This window comes from Canis lupus, unplaced genomic scaffold, assembly GCF_011100685.1.
Source record: "Canis lupus familiaris isolate Mischka breed German Shepherd unplaced genomic scaffold, alternate assembly UU_Cfam_GSD_1.0 chrUn_S543H705, whole genome shotgun sequence".
Classification (NCBI taxonomy): Eukaryota; Metazoa; Chordata; class Mammalia; order Carnivora; family Canidae; genus Canis; species Canis lupus.
Genome location: NW_023331482.1, coordinates 765 through 17,018, shown reverse-complemented (window position 1 = coordinate 17,018; position 16,254 = coordinate 765). Strand labels below are relative to the sequence as shown.

General features: G+C 45.6%; 1 long non-coding RNA gene across 1 annotated transcript; it reads left to right on the top strand.

The window, feature by feature from the left end:
• Window positions 1-9,182: 9,182 nt before the first annotated feature.
• LOC119879283 lies at window positions 9,183-11,258 on the top strand. The gene is made up of 3 exons (XR_005387424.1): window positions 9,183-9,647; window positions 10,219-10,278; window positions 11,159-11,258. It is a non-coding gene; the product is annotated as an uncharacterized LOC119879283 (long non-coding RNA).
• Window positions 11,259-16,254: the final 4,996 nt, after the last annotated feature.

Sequence of the window (16,254 nt, the reverse complement as noted above, 5' to 3'; positions counted from 1 at the left end):
TCTACTCTTTGAATACTTATGTTCATTATGTGAATTTATGGCATTAATCTCAGTTGCATTTGTTACTATTTCTTTTACCATTTTCCAATTTGGTAAATTAAATTTTCAAACGATTGAAGCATTTATGTGTTTGAGACACAAAGTACAATGCAATAGTTACAAATGTAAGAAATGTAAATAATAGCATGACAAACATGGGAAAATGAAGTAGCAGTATTATTTGATTGTAAATATATATTTTCTGAGTGCTATTTTCGGAGTATTATGATTAACTTACCTCTTCAGATTAGTGGCATGAACACATTCTTCTATAGTATTAATTTTCCTTTGTAATGACAGCACACCTGAAGAAAACCTAATGGATAACTAAGAATAATCAGGAAAAAAAAGTGTACTTTATTTACTTTTATTGGAATTAAGCAATGTTTTCCTACAAGTTCATATAATTAAGAATAAAATTCCAAAAGGAATATTAAACAGATGTGTTGGAAATATTTGAACTTTTATTCTAAGGCAGCATAGCACAATAATAAGTCATATATTTAGATAGATAGGTAATAGATGTACCTGCACTCTCATACACATACACACAGAACAAATACAAATTGGTGGGATCCCTGAGTGGCGCAGCGGTTTGGCGCCTGCCTTTGGCCTAGGGCGCGATCCTGGAGACCCAGGATCAAATCCCACATCGGGCTCCCGGTGCATGGAGCCTACTTCTCCCTCTGCCTGTGTCTCTGCCTCTCTCTCTCTCTGTCTCTCATGAATAAATAAATAAAATCTTAAAAAAAATAAAATAAAAGTGGGAGATTTGTTTTTACATTGGTTATATATTATTCCTAGTCCTAACAGAATACATAATACTATAAAGACGTTTGATATAGGGGATCCCTGGGTGGCGCAGCGGTTTGGCGCCTGCCTTTGGCCCAGGGCGCGATCCTGGAGACCCGGGATCGAATCCCACATCGGGCTCCCGGTGCATGGAGCCTGCTTCTCCCTCTGCCTGTGTCTCTGCCTCTCTCTCTCTCTCTCTCTCTCTCTCTCTCTCTCTGTGACTATCATAAATAAATAAAAATTAAAAAAAAACAAATACAAATTGGTCTACAAATTAAAACCTCTATTTACCACAGTTTAGAAGAATAATTGCACTAAAATTGTTTAATTCTTTACCCAGGGAATGATATTAAGTTGAAACACTAAGACATAACCACTTTTTTTAGTAAGTAACTGCTTATTTAGTCATATATATTAATAAAATTCATATTACCACACATTTTAGTGACAGACAACAATGTACAATTTGGTTCAATAATGATTTTGCAGGTAAATATGCAGACTTTTAAGCAGAAACTTGTTCTTAGCTAATTTTTAGTAATTTATTGGTTGGAAAATTTGATTTTCAAAAATCTTGACCTTGTTGGTAATAGATACTGAGAAGATTTGAGGTCATGTAGTTAGTTTTGAATGTATTACACACCCATCTGCTTCTCCATCTGGCAGCAGACACAGAAGTGTTATGTACATTCTTCTCACCAACACCCCAATTGTTAGCTTCCTGCTGATAGCCTTAGTGTAAGCCTCATTGGGTAATTATTTCAGGCAGAAAACAACCAACCCACATGTTCAAGAATAATCACTAGTTCAATTAACTAACCAGAAGCAGCTGATATTTTAGTGTCCACGAGTAGAAATGATTTCAATTTCAGCAGCACTTCAATGAAAATATTTAGATAGCAGATGTGCTATTTAGTACCTTCAGTATGTGGAAAATAAAAATAAACATGACATATATAACAAAATAAGTTGATAGTAGATGACTAGGTTTTTAAAAACTTATTATTTCTCTTTAGTACTTAATTTTAAAGTAATGTAAAAGCACAAAACATATGATGTGCTAATCAACAATGTTTTTAAAATCTGCATTAAAAAGTTTCTTTATCAAGTCACTAATCTGACTAGTATCAACATACATAACTTACTTTAAATATTGTCTGTAGTTTATTAAAAATCTAAAAACATCACACATATTTATATTAGTGGGTTTAAATATAGAATTATTTTTACAAACATGGTCTAATATATGTATTTGAGTATTTCACTCTTAAAGTATTTTATGAAATATGATTTTTTGAAAATCTGAATTGGTTTGCCATTGAAATATGCATTTCTAAATAGAAAATTAAGCTGTTAATGTTGCTGAGCTTTTTGCTTTAAAAAGAAGATGTTCTTTCCCCCTATATAATTTTCTCAGGAACTCAAATAGTAGACATCTGTTTTTTTTTTTTTTAAGTTTTTATTTAAACTCCAGTTAGTTAATATACAGTGTAATAGTAGCTTCAGTTTACAAGATAGGGATTCAACACTTCCATACAATACCTGGTGCTCATCACAAGGACACTCTTTAATTCCCATCATCTATTTAACCAGTCTGCCCATTTTTAACCATCAGTTTGTTCTCCATAGTTAAGAAGTCAGTTTCTTGGTTTGCCTCTCTCTTTTTTTTTCTCTTTGCTCATTTCTTTTGTTTTTTAAATTCTACATATGAGTGAAATCATATAGTATTTGTCTTTCACTGACTGACATATTTTGCTTAACATAATACTCTAGCTCCATCCTCGTCCTTGCAGATGGCAAGATTTGGTTCTTTTTATATGGCTTTTTTAATGGCTGAGTAATATTCTAATACATATATATATATATATATATGTATGTATATACACACACACTCTATGTATCTATATCTATATATCTATATATACCATATCTTTTATTTAAGATTTTTATTTATTTATTCATGAAAGACACAGAGAGAGAGCGAGAGGCAGAGACACAGGCAGAGGGAGAAGCAGGCTCCATGCAGGGAGCCTGACATGGGACTCCATCCCGGGACTCCATCCCGGGACTCCAGGATCATGCCCTGGACCAAAGGCAGGCGCTAAACCACCAAGCCACCCAGGGATCCCCATATCTTTATTTTTAAAGATTTTATGTATTTATTCATGAGAGACACAGAGAGACAGGCAGAGACATAGGCAGAGAGAGAAGCAGCTCCATGCAGGGAGCCGGATGTGGGACTTGATCCCAGGACTCCAGGACAATGCCCTGGGCCGAAGGCAGGCGCTAAACTGCTGAGCCATCCAGGGATCCCCCACATCTTCTTTTTCCCTTATCAGTTGATGGACACTTGGACTGCTTCCATAATTTGGCTGTTGTAGATAATGCTGCTATAAACATCAGGGTGCATGCGTATTTTGGAACTAGTATTTTTGTATTTTTTAATACCTAATAGTGCCATTGCTAGTTCATAGTCATTCTGTTTTTAAGTTTTTGAGGACACTTCCATAATATATCCATTTTTGAAGCTATTACAATTAATTAAAATGTTTAAAAACCAATTTTGAAAAATAATTATACTGACTGGACAGTGTTATAGTAAAGTACTGAAAGTTGAGTCATCTTAATGCCTCAAAAATATTTATTTATAATTACATATATACAAAGACACATAATTGCAAATGCATCCTTTCTATCGCTCATTACATTCCCCACTGGTGACTACATAAAATATTTAATAATTAATATTTAATTAATTTCATTTAATTTATACAAACCATAATATACAAAAAAACTGGTAGTGGTGTTATATTATATAAGTTTGTATTGTTGTCTTCCATATAAGATGAGAGAACAAATAAAGTCTACAGTTAACAATGTACAATAGTACATTGAACTTTGAGTGCTCATCAATATGTATCCAGAATAAATTCAGAGAATGAAGAAAAATTAACCAATAAAATTAATTCCAACTTATTGTTAGAGATAGTAGGGGCACCTGGATGGCTCAGTTAGTTAAGCGTTCTACTCTTGATTTGGCTCAAGTCATGATCTCAGGGTCATGAGATGGAGTCCCACATCACACTGGGTGTGGATCCTGCTTACAATTCTCTCTTTCTCTCTCCCTCTGCCTCTCCCTCTCAACTCCTGTGGTTGCTCTTTCTCTCTCTCTCTAAAACTAAATAAATAGAATAGAATAGAAATAATAAAAATAATGTAAACTTTTCCCAGAAATTCAGAAAAAATAATTATTTAAAACATCTTATAATAATAACTGAAATAAAATAATGGATAAAATTAAAAAGTAGAGTAAATCCATTGTTAAGTATATTTATTTAAAATGTTTCTAAATATAAAATATTAATAAAATAAAATTATTAATTTCTAAATGAAATCTTAATCCACCAAATCTCATCAATCTTAATCCACCAAAAAGGAAGGAGGACAGAAATTTGAATGAAAACTTATTATAATGAGAAAGGATGTAGATCTATAAACCTACATATGTAGGAGATTATGAAAATATAAGAATAGAACTTTGTTAATTATTCTGATCATTTAGAAAAAGCAAATATTTCTAGAAAAATTACAATTTATAAATTCAGATTCCTTCTAGTTGAAAAACTCTGAATAGACCAAAACATTAATATAATACTTAGTTTACAGCTCTAAAAGTCATCTTTGGACTTGTGGACTTAATAAAAGTTTGAGATGAAATCCTAGTTCTACGTCCTGCTCTTTGTAAAACTCTGATGAGGTACCTTTTCCTCAATTTCCTCATCTATAAAATGGGCACCATGATACCTATTTTATAGGATTGTCCTGAGGAACAACTGCATTGAGTATCTAGGAAGCAGCACTGTTCTGTACGGTGTGGTACATATAGGAGTCTATTTCACGGTATGGTTAGATGCTTTGGTAATGAATACAATGAAAATTGAAAATGTGTCGGGTATCTTGTCAAGTAATTATCAGCAATTTCTGATCTTCCTTGGAGAAATGTCTATTTATATCCTTTGCCCATTTTTTTTTAAATTGAGCTTTTTGTACTTATATTATTGACTTATCAGTATATTCTGGAAATAAGTTTCTCATTAGGTATATGATTTACAAACATTTTATCTCATTATATGGATTGCTTTTTTATTTTCATTATTATGTCCTTTGAAGAACAAGAGCATTTAACACTGAAGTCCAGTGCTTTTTTGTGCCATATTGAAGTATTCTATGCTAAACTCAAGGTCAAAAGATTATCTGCATGTTTTCTTCTAAGAAGTTTTAGTTTATGTCCTGTATTTAGATTTAATCCATTTTGAGTTAGTTTTTGTATTTGGTGTAAGGTGAAGATGCAACTTCATTCTTTTGCATGTGGCCATCCAGTGTTCCAAGACCATTTGTTGAAATGACTGTTTTTTACCCTATTGGATAGTCATGGCACGGATACTTAAATTCAGCTGATCATGGATGTATGGTGTACTTCTGGATCCTGAAACCTATTTCATTGATTAATATATCTATCCTTACGCCAGTACCACACTGTTCTCACACTGTCTTGTTTCCTATTCTTTTTCAGAAAGTTTCGAAATTGAGAATTCCATCTACTTTGTTCTTTTTCAGGATACTAGGCACCCATGCAATTCCATCTGAGTGTGAGAATGTTTATCTACTTATTGGAAGGTAATAGAATCTGGAGATAATTTGGGACCAGGGGTGCTATGAAACAATGTTAAACTTTTCAGTGCATAAATATATGATTTTTTTCCAAATATTTAGATCTTCAATTTCCTGAAATAGTGTTTGTAGTTTTCAGAAATTGGGTTATAAGCTTCTTTTGTAAAGTTTATTCCTAAGAATTTTATTTATATATTTTTGATGCTCTTGTAAATGGGTTTATTTTTTCAAATTTTATTTTTGGATTGTTCATTGAAAGTATGTAGATATACAGTTGATTTTTGGAGATTGATCTTTTATGTGCAATGCTTACTGAACTCTTCCACCATTTCTAATAGTTTTTAGTCAGTTATTTAAGATTTTTTAGGAGGCGGGGCAAGATGGCGGAAGAGTAGGGTCCCCAGGTCACCTGTCCCCACCCACTTACCTAGATAACTTTCAAATCATCCTGAAAACCTATGAATTCGGCCTGAGATTTAAAGAGAGAACAGCTGGAATACTACAGTGAGAAGTGTTCGCGCTTCTATTAAGGTAAGAAGATGGAAAAAAAAGAAAGAGAAATAAAGTCTCCGAGAGACCTCCATCTTCATAGAAGCATTCTTTATCATAGCCAAGGGGTGGGAGCAACTCAAATGTCCATCAAAGATAAATGGATAAAGAAAATGTGGTATATACTGATTTTTATTTATTTATGAGAGACACAGAGAGAGAGGCAGAGACTCAGGCAGAGGGAGAAGCAGGCTCCATGCAGGGAGGCCGACGTGGGACTCGATCCCGGGACTCCAGGATCAGGCCCTGGGCCGAAGGCAGCACTAAACCGCTGAGCCACCCAGGCTGCCCTCTCTTTCTTAGTAAACAGAAATTTTACCACATTACAAACAGTATTCACAATCACTTGAACATTTTAAGTAGCTTAGTCTAGACCCCCCGAGTGACTCAGGGGTTGAGCATCCACCTTCGGATGGATAAAGAAATAAATAAATCCACCTTCTTGGATAAAGAAATAAAAATCTGTAACTAAAAACAAAAAACACAAAATAATCCACTTAGGCCTTTGCTGGAAGGTGCTGCTTGTTGCTCGACTTGTGTTCCGTGGAGTCCGTGAGGCACGATCATCCTGACATTCGAGGCTTGCCGCTTTGTGTCACTGATGTGCTCCTGCCTCTTTATCCCTCTTCCTGCTTTTTGGTTTGATGAATTATTTTTTCATGATTCTATTTTAATTGCTCCATTTTCTCCATTCGAGATTCAGCTTTCTTTCTTTTTTTATTTAATGATCTTCAATGATGTTGCTTCTCCTCTGCCAACTTCCTGGTTCTGCACATGTGTCTGCGTGTGTGTCCGTGTCTCTGTTTCTCGGTCAGTGTGCGTGGACACACCACATGATTTCAGTTCAGTCGGGGTCAGGCTGGAGAGTCAGGGCCTCCTGTCTACGTTCAGTTCTGCGACTGACGGCAGGTTTCCTAGGGCCCAGGTCAGGGCGACCCACTGGGGGCACCGCCGTCCACAGCTCACCCAGGGGAAACGAGGGAAGGGCCCGGAACGCACGACAGGCAGGGGTTCAGGATGAGGACGGCCTCACCCCTTCTAGGCCAAGACCCTGACACCTTCTGTAGGGTTTGCCTTGGATTCAGGAGCCTAGGATCGTGGGGAGCTATTGCCCATCCCTGCCCGAGGGGACTGTCATCTTCTGGGCCTCCAGAATGAGGGTACCGGTGCCCATGTGTGTGTGTGTGTTTGAGGAAAATAATCCCTTATTTAAAATACCAAAAATTCCAACTACTATAAGATACCACATGTAAAAAACAAGACATAGTCTTGAGATGTAAAGGACACTGTCCCTAGAAAGTGCCTCTCTTTTTCTATTATTCTTTTTTTTTTAATTTGGCTAATGGTGTCTACTGACACATATTTGGAATGTAATCTATTTATCAGCCAGCTGTTCTGGCCCAATGTGGATTTAGGATTTTAAAACATGTGTGGCTTTAGAGCTGTATAATAAAGTATAATCTTAAAATAAAGTATCTTTTTAAAAGACTCTTATCATCGACATCACTGGTGACAGCAATAAATAGCAGACATTGTAATAGGTAGTTTTTTGCAGTATTTTACAGGTAAACAGCCCTGCCATATAGGTAACATTAGTGTGTTAGTCCTGTGCACACAGGACCTCGTGGGCCTGGACGCATGTACACACCAAGGAAGAACGTGTGGGTGGAGGTATGTCCTGCAGGTGACACCCGCCTCCAAGGTCATAGATATGAGGCCTCAGTGGCCTGGGACGTATGGGGGAAGCACCCGCTAGGACACTCCCTATCCCACAGGCAAGATGCAGACCATCCCCGACGGGCACAACGGCTTCTCCAGGGTCAAAAACCGGGGAAGACTGGACAGTCGTGTCTGAACCCAGGTGTGTGTCCGAGCTGGGGCCCTGGGTGCACACAGTCCTTCCCCGGGGCCTGTGGACAAGGGGTGTGGTTGTGTCCCTGTGTGCACAGGCCATCGCCTGCAGGGAGGGGGGCGTCAGCAGCACGAGCGCTGCCCCTGCAGCTTCCTCCGGAGTGGGTCAGGGAGGGGGTCCCAGGAATTGAGGTCACTGCCGTGTCACAGAGCCCAACAGAACTCGGAAAACCCCCCGGAAACCAGGCACCCGCATCCAGTGCAGCCCCAGCTCAGGCTCACTTGGCTGGAGACATCTGCTACTGGGGATGTTCTCTTGCTGCCGACCCACGTCTGGGGGCTCTGGCTCCCAGGAACCCCAGGGGTGCGGCTTGTTCCTATGCTGTAGGCAGTGGCTCCAGCATAGGTACCAAGGCGTAAGGGCGGTGATCAGGAGGCGCCGTCAGGTAACACAGCGCAGGCCAGGCCAGGCCCCCTGTGGCCACCATCCTGCGAGCCCCATTCCTTCCTCCTCAGGTTCAGGGAACCAGGGATGTGTGGGCAGGTCCCATCCAGGCTGGGGGACGCTGCAGGGTGGCAGTTCCCCGGGGATCCCTTCAGGGTCACCCTGATGTCAAGGTGGGCAGGGGGGAAACAGGGTTCCTGAGGTCCTCTACCCGCCCCAGAGTCACTCCGAGGCCCTGCAGAGCCGCATCCCTTTGCTGTCCCCGGGGGCGGTGGGTGCCGCCTGCACTGTGGGGTGTCTGGGTGGAGGCAGCTGGGGGTGCGGCCCAGCCGAGGGGGCCAGACCGGGCCCTGAGGCCTCCTGCCTGGCTGCCGGGCACTGTCTCCACAGAGCTCCACCCGGGACGTGGGGCGCGAGCGGGAGGAAGGGGGTCGTCTGCCCCACCGCCTCCAGAGCAGGGAGGTGCCCTGCGCAGCTACCAGAGGCCAGCGCGGGCTCAAGGTGAGTGCAGGGGCTGGGCCCCCTGACACCCGGGCCCCGATGGGGCAGGAAGGACCCCGGGTCCCAGAAGCCAGCCTGCTACCCCTGGGCCCCCCGACACTCCTGCTCCCCCATGAGTCTGGATCCCCCCCTCCCCACACCTGCCCCCATGGCCCTGCCCCTGCCTGGGCCAGATGCAGAGTCCCTGCGCACAGATGTGTGGGAACATCAGAATAGAGCCCTCAGGTGAGGCCTGGCCGCCCGGGGGTTAGCGCCTGCCTTCCCCCAGGCCCTGACCCCGCAGGCCCGGGATCGAGCCCCGCCTGGGCTCCCTGCACGGGCTGCTTCTCCCTCCGTCTGTGTGGCTGCCTCTCTCGGTCTCTCTCTCTGTGTCTCTTGAGGTCCTCGTATTGATCCAAATATTTTGAACATTTATCCTCTGAGATTGTTTCTTTATTGCATAGTTGGTCCTGTTTGTGTAAGAGACAGGCAGGGAGCTTGAGCGGGAGAGGGAGCCCCAGCTCCTCAAGCCCACGGGGCCCCAGCGCAGGGCCTGCCGGGGCGGGATCCCAGGTCTCCTGGCGGCTCCCTGCAGGCTGCACGTCCCCTCTGTCCCACCTCAGGGTGCAGGGGCCGCGGCCGGGAAGGGGCATCAGATCGTCCTGACCAAGCTCACCCGGACGGAGCTGCTGGAGTACAAAGTCCGACAACTGCTGCTCGCCTTGCAGCGCAGGGACGTCATCTACATCTTCAGCTTTTTAGAGGATTATCGTACATTCGCCACCACGGACGAGGTGCTGGACCTGCTGTTCACCGAGTGAGCACCTGCCCCTCCGCAGCCCAGGGCTGGGCCACCTGCTGCTGGGGAGGCTGGGGATGGTGTGAGCTTCCCGGCCTCGGGCTGCTCCCCCGCCTGGAGCAGGGTCCCCCAGGGCCTAGCGGGGTCCTGGAGGGCAGCCCCGGGGCCTGGCCTGTGGCGGGTCGGCCAGAGGGGCTGTGCCTGTGCTCAGCAGCCGTCCTCCTCCCCGTGACCAGGCCTGTGCCTCCTCCCCCCCCCCATCACCAGGGTCCTGAGCGGCCTGTTTCCCCATTGAAAGGGGGTTTGAGAGTCCATCGGGGGTCTGTGTCCTGGGGCAGCCAGACAGGGGAACCCCGGGACCCCCCAAGCCCACTAAGATATGGGCCATGGGCCTGGCCAGAGCCCTTTCATGCTCAAGCCTTCAGGAGGCCCCAGCAGGTGCGGGCGCTTCTCCGGGAGCTGCCCGTGGCCCCACGCACAGAGCTGACGGCCCCCGGGGCTCCGGCCTAGTCGGGGTCAGAGGGTGAAGCCCCTATGATGAGATGTCGCGTCCACAGGACGATTCATGGGATGCCCTGCCCTCCTCTAGGTATGGGTGCATCGCAGATGCGTGGGGTAACAACGATGTGGTCCTGCAGTGCTGGAAACTGTGAGTGACTCCGGCTCCTGCAGGAGGGCCTTCCCTCTCCTGGAGGGCAGCGAAGGGGCTGTGGGGGGGGGGGGGCTGCCCCCTCACCCCACACATCTGCAATTCCGTGACAGGGAAAAGGTCTAATGCCCCTTCTGGAAAAGAGCAAAGGAGAGCGGTGGATGGGGTGCGGGCTTGGTGGGAGGCACTGGACCCCTCAGGGAGACCTTCTCCATGCCCCCCCAACCCTCTCTCTGCCCCACACCTGGAGCCCAGAGCAGAGGGGGTGGGGAGCATCGTACTCCCCAGTCTGGTGGCACCTGGACCCGGGGGAACAGCAGGTGCTCAGGAGGGCCGGTGAGGGCTCCCGGACCAGGCGGCCCCCGCCCCGTGGGAGAGGGAGATTAGAGTCAGTGGAAGGACACCCCCGGGGGCCCCTCGGGAGGGAGGCAGCCAGAGACACAGGAGGAAGGTGGCGGTCCGGGCGGCTCCTGGCAAGGCCTGGCAGGACACAGAGCCCGAGCCCTCCTGCCTTGGAGCTTCCCAGAGACAGTGTGTGCAGTGAGGGCAATGACAGGCCAGACGCCCCCCGTCCCCTGATGCCTGCCGGTGGACTAAGGGGCAGGTGGGCAGGGACCAGGCTGAGGAGGGAGCCCTGCTTCCCCAGGAGAGACGCTGATGGTCACCCCGCTGGGCCTGGGCTCCCCACACAGAGGCATCCCAGCCCCTCCTCGGGGAGCAGGCCTGTGGCAGGCAGGACCACCAGGTGGCAGGGGGACGAGGAGCAGGACTGGTCTCCGACCCCGCGGGAAGCCGGCCGGGTCCTGCAGGGCTTCCCCGGGACACCTGCATGTGACAGAGCCCTGTCTTCTGACGCCTGTTCCCGCCTGTCCCTCCCCAGGGCCATCTCCTTCATGATGGAAATATGGCTGAATTATTATGGGGACGACTTTCATCAGTTCCCAGAATTTCCCTCCCTTATAAAACTCCAAATACTAAGACAGCACATGCCAGGCACAGATGCGCATCTCCGGGCCCTGCGTCACCTGAGGCAATTCAGACGCCTCCATGCAGCGGAGCGAGAGGCTGGGGGTGAGGAGGACTGGGGGTGGCCGAGCTGGGGAGGGGGGGCCGCGGATGCAGCCTCCGTGCAGCTGGGCCAGGAGCAGGGGTGGGCTCACACCCCACCCCACGGGCTGCAGCCTGGGGACACCTCCCAGGGCTCTTGCCCTCACACACGGAGTGGTGGGAAGAGTGGCCTTGATTTGGGAGGGACGTGGACAGTCCGTCCTGGTGGTGATACTTTGTCTTCTTGGATCTACAGCTTGGCCCGAGGAAAACACCCTGAACCCACTCTGGAGCACCCCAGCTCCGACCGTGGGGCCTGCTGCCCCGTGGGGCCTGGCTGCTGGGGCTGAGGGCTTGGCCTGCGATGAGCCGCCTGCTGGGGAGGCAAAGCCCCTGCAGATAGTGGTCACTGCTGCCCTGCAGGAGTCCCCTGCACCCCTGGGAGCCCTGGAGAGGAGCAGGCGCCACCCCCTGCTCTCGAGGTCGTGGATGTGCCCCAGCCACCTCCTAACTCGATGGAGCAACTGGCCTCGGGGATGGAGCAACCGTTGACCACCCGAGAGCCCGCCCCAGCCCAACTGTGGAGCCTGGGGAAGGTTCGGGTCTGAAGGGATAGTGGCTGCTGGAGATGAGGACTTGGTCAAGGCAGAGATGCTGGTTCCTGAGGTGAAGGTGGTGCACGTGCTGGTCGAACCTATGGTTCCCTGCCCCGATGAGGAGGAGCCACCTGCTCCCATGGCCACCCCGGAGAGTAGGCCCTGGTGCCTGCAATCGGGGTCCCCAGAGGGCCAGACCTGCAACCTGCCTCGGAACAACCTGCTTCGATCCGTTAGCAGCCCCCTGACCACCTCGGGGGCCCGCCCCAGCTCCCACCGCGGGGCTCGTGATGGCTGCAGCCCAACAGAGGCTTGCCCTCCCCTGTTATTTCACTGTTTCTATTTTTGAGTTTTTCTTTCTTTAACCTGTATAATAGCTTATAGAGTTTTATTGCAATAAAGGATAAGTTAACTTCACACAAAATTGACTCTGATGCTTTTAAATTACACATCGTGGTACTTTAGGTCCATTCACAGTGTCAGAGGCCCCAGAGCCCAGGGCACTGGGAGACACAGCCGAGGATCTGGGGCTCCCCAGCACAGGCAGAGGCCGGGAGGACAAAGGACAGCCAGGTCTCTCCTGCCGCCGGGTGGCCCCGAGCTGTGCAGATCGTGCCCCTACCCGGAGCACCCAGACCCCTGCACATTGGGAGCTGCAGTAGTTACTGTGGGAGCTGACTCCAGAGCTGGACAGCTGGCCGCCGCTACTGTGGTTGTCCCTCCTGGTGTCACCCTGTACCTGGGCCTGAGCAGGGGCCTCACAGGATAAAGAATCCCACTGAATTGTAGACCTGGTAGAGGGCTGGGCAGCTCCCCCAGGTGCACACACCTGAGAATCAGCACAGCAGGCCCCTCCCCCAGAAGACCAGCTCGAAGGTCAGAGGAAAAGCAAGTTATTGACCAAGCAGCCTGGAAAGTTCCAGGGGAAGTCAAGGGATTTACAGTATATGGAATCAGAGGATACTCCCCTTGTTTTTTCTTTTCTGTTTGTTTCTGTTGTTTCCCCACCCCCTTTTTTATTCTTTTTTATTTCTTCTTTTTTTTCCCCTTTTTCTCCTTTTTCCAGTACAACATGTTGTTGGCCACTCTGCACTGAGCAAACTGACTAGAAGGAAAAACTCACCTCAATACTAAAAATCAGAAACAGTCCTCTCTCCCACAGAGTTACAAAATTTCGAATACAATTCAATGTCAGAAAGCCAATTCAGAAGCACTATTATACAACTACTGGTGGCTCTAGAAAAAAGCATAAAGATTCAAGAGACTTCATGACTGCAGAATTTAGATCTAATCAGGCCAAAATTAAAAATCAATTAAATGAGATGCAATCAAACTGGAGGTCCTAACGACAAGGGTTAACGAGGTAGAAGAACGAGTGAGTGACATAGAAGACAAGTTGATGGCAAGTATGGAAACTGAGTAAAAAAATAGAAAGACAATTAAAAGACCATGAGGATAGGTTAAGGGAAATAAATCACAGCCTCAGAAGGAAAAATCTACGTTTAATTGGGGTTCCTGAGGGCGCCGCAAGGGACAGAGGTCCAGAAACTGTATTTGAACAAATCATAGCTGAGAACTTCCCTAACTGGGGAGGGTAATAGGCATTCAGATCCAGGAGATAGAGAGATCCCCCCCCTAAAATCAATAAAAATCGTCAACACCTCGACATTTAATAGTGAAGCTTTGCAAATTCCAAACATAAAGAGAAGATCCTTAAAGCAGCAAGAGATAAGAAATCACTAACTTTTATGGGGAGAAGCATTAGGACAACAGCAGACCTCTCCACAGAGACCTGGCAGGCGAGAAAGCGTCAGCAGGATATAGTCAGGGTCCTAAATGAAAAGAACCTGCAGCCAAGAATACTTTATCCAGCAAGGCTCTCATTCAGAATAGCAGGAGAGATAAAGAGCTTCCAAGATAGGCAGAAACTGAAAGAATATGTGACCACCAAGCTGGCTCTGCCAGAAATATTAAGGGGGACCCTGTAAAAGAAAGAGGAGTCCAAGGGAACTATCCACAAAAACAGGGACTGAATAGGTATCATGATGACACTAAATCCTATCTTTCAATAGTAACTCTGAACGTGAATGGGCTTAATGACCCCATCAGAAGGTGCAGGGTTTCAGACTGGATAAAAAAGCAAGACCCATCTATTTGCTGTCTTCAAGAGACTCATTTTGGACAAAAGGACACCTACAGCCTGAAAATAAAAGGTTGGAGAACCATGGACCATTCAAATGGTCCTCAAAAGAAAGCAGGGGTAGCCATCCTTATATCAGAGAAATTAAAGTGTGTCCCAAAGACTGTAGTGAGAGATGAAGAGGGACACTATATCATACTAAAAGGATCTATCCAACAAGAGGACCTAACAATCATGAATATTTATGCCCCGAATGTGGAAGCCGCCAAGTATATCAGTCAATTAATAACCAAAGTTAAGACATACTTAAATAATAAAACACTTATACTTGGTGACTGGAATATAGCACTTTCTACAATTGACAGGTCTTCTAAGCACAACATCTCCAAAGAAACAAGAGCTTTAAATGCTTCACTGGACCAGATGGATTTCACAGATAGTTACAGAACTTTACATCCAAATGCAGCTGAATACACGTTCTTCTCAAGTGCACATGGAGCTTTCTCCAGAATAGACCACATACTGGGTCACACATCAGGTCTTAACGGATACTAAAAGATTGGGATTGTCCCCTGCATAGTTTCAGACCATAATGCTTTGAAACTAGAACTATATCACAAGAAGAAGTTTGGAAGAATTTCAAACGTGGAGGTTAAGGACCATCCTGCTAAAAGATGAAAGGGTCAACCAGGAAATCAGAGAAGAATTTAAAAGATTCATGGAAACTAATGAGAATCTTTGGGATGCAGCAAAAGCAGTCCTGAGGGGGAAATACATCGCAATACAAGCATCCATTGAAAAACTGGAGAGAACCCAAATACGAAAGCTAACCTTGCACTTAAAGGAGCTGGAGACAGAACAGCAAATAGATCCTACACCCCGCAGAAGAAGAGAGTTAATAAAGATTCGAGCAGAACTCAATGAAATGGAGACCAGAAGAACTGTGGAACAGATCAACAAAACCAGGAGATGGTTCTTTGAAAGAATTAATAAGATAGATAAACCATTAGCCAGCCTTATTAAAAAGAAGACAGAAAAGACTCAAATTAATAAAATCATGAATGAGAAAGGAGAGATCAGCACCAACACCAAGGAAATGCAAACAATTTTTAAAACTTATTATGAGCAGCTATACGCCAATAAATTAGGCAATCTAGAAGAAATGGACAGATTTCTGGAGAACCACAAACTACCAAAACTGGAACAGGAAGAAATAGAAAACCTGAACAGGCCGATAACCAGGGAGGAAATTGAAGCAGTCATCATAAACCTCCCAAGACACAAAAGTCCAGGTCCAGATGGCTTCCCTGGGGAATTCTATCAAACACTTAAAGAAGAGACTGTACCTATTCTACTACAGCTGTTTAAAAGACAGAAAGAGATGGAGTACTTCCAAACTTCCTCTATGAGGCCAGCATCACCTTAATTCCAAAACCAGACAAAGACCCCACCAAAAAGGAGAATTAGAGACCAATATCCCTGAGGAACACAGATGCAAACATTCTCAACGAGATACCAGCCAATAGGATCCAACAATACATTAAGAAGATTATTCACCATGACCAAGTGGGATTTATCCCCGGGATGCAAGGCTGGTTCAACACTCGTAAAGCAATCAGTGTGATTGATCAGATCATCAAGAGAAAAAACAAGAACCGTATGATCCTTTCAATAGATGCAGAGAAAGCATTTGACAAAATATAGCATCCATTCCCGATCAAAACTCTTCAGAGTGTAGGGATAGAGGGACCATTCCTCAGCATCTTAAAAGCCGTCTACGAAAAACCCAAACAAATGTCATTCTCAATGGGGAAACACTGGGAGCCTTTCCCCTAAGATCAGGAATGAGACAGGGTTGTCCACTCTCACCATTGCTATTCAATATAGTACTAGAAGTCCTAGCTTCAGCAATCAGGCAACAAAAAAAATAAAAGGCATTCAAATTGGCAAAGAAGAAGTCAAACTCTCCCTCTTCCCAGATGACATGATACTGTACATAGAAAACCCAAAAGCCTCCACCCCAAGATTGCTAGAACTCGTACAGCAATTTGGCAGTGTGGCAGGATACAAAATCAATGCCCAAAGTCAGTGGCATTTGTATACACTAACAATAAGTCTGAAGAAAGAGAAATTAAGGAGTCAATCCCATTTACAATTGCACCCAAAAGCATAAGATATCTAGGAATCAACCTA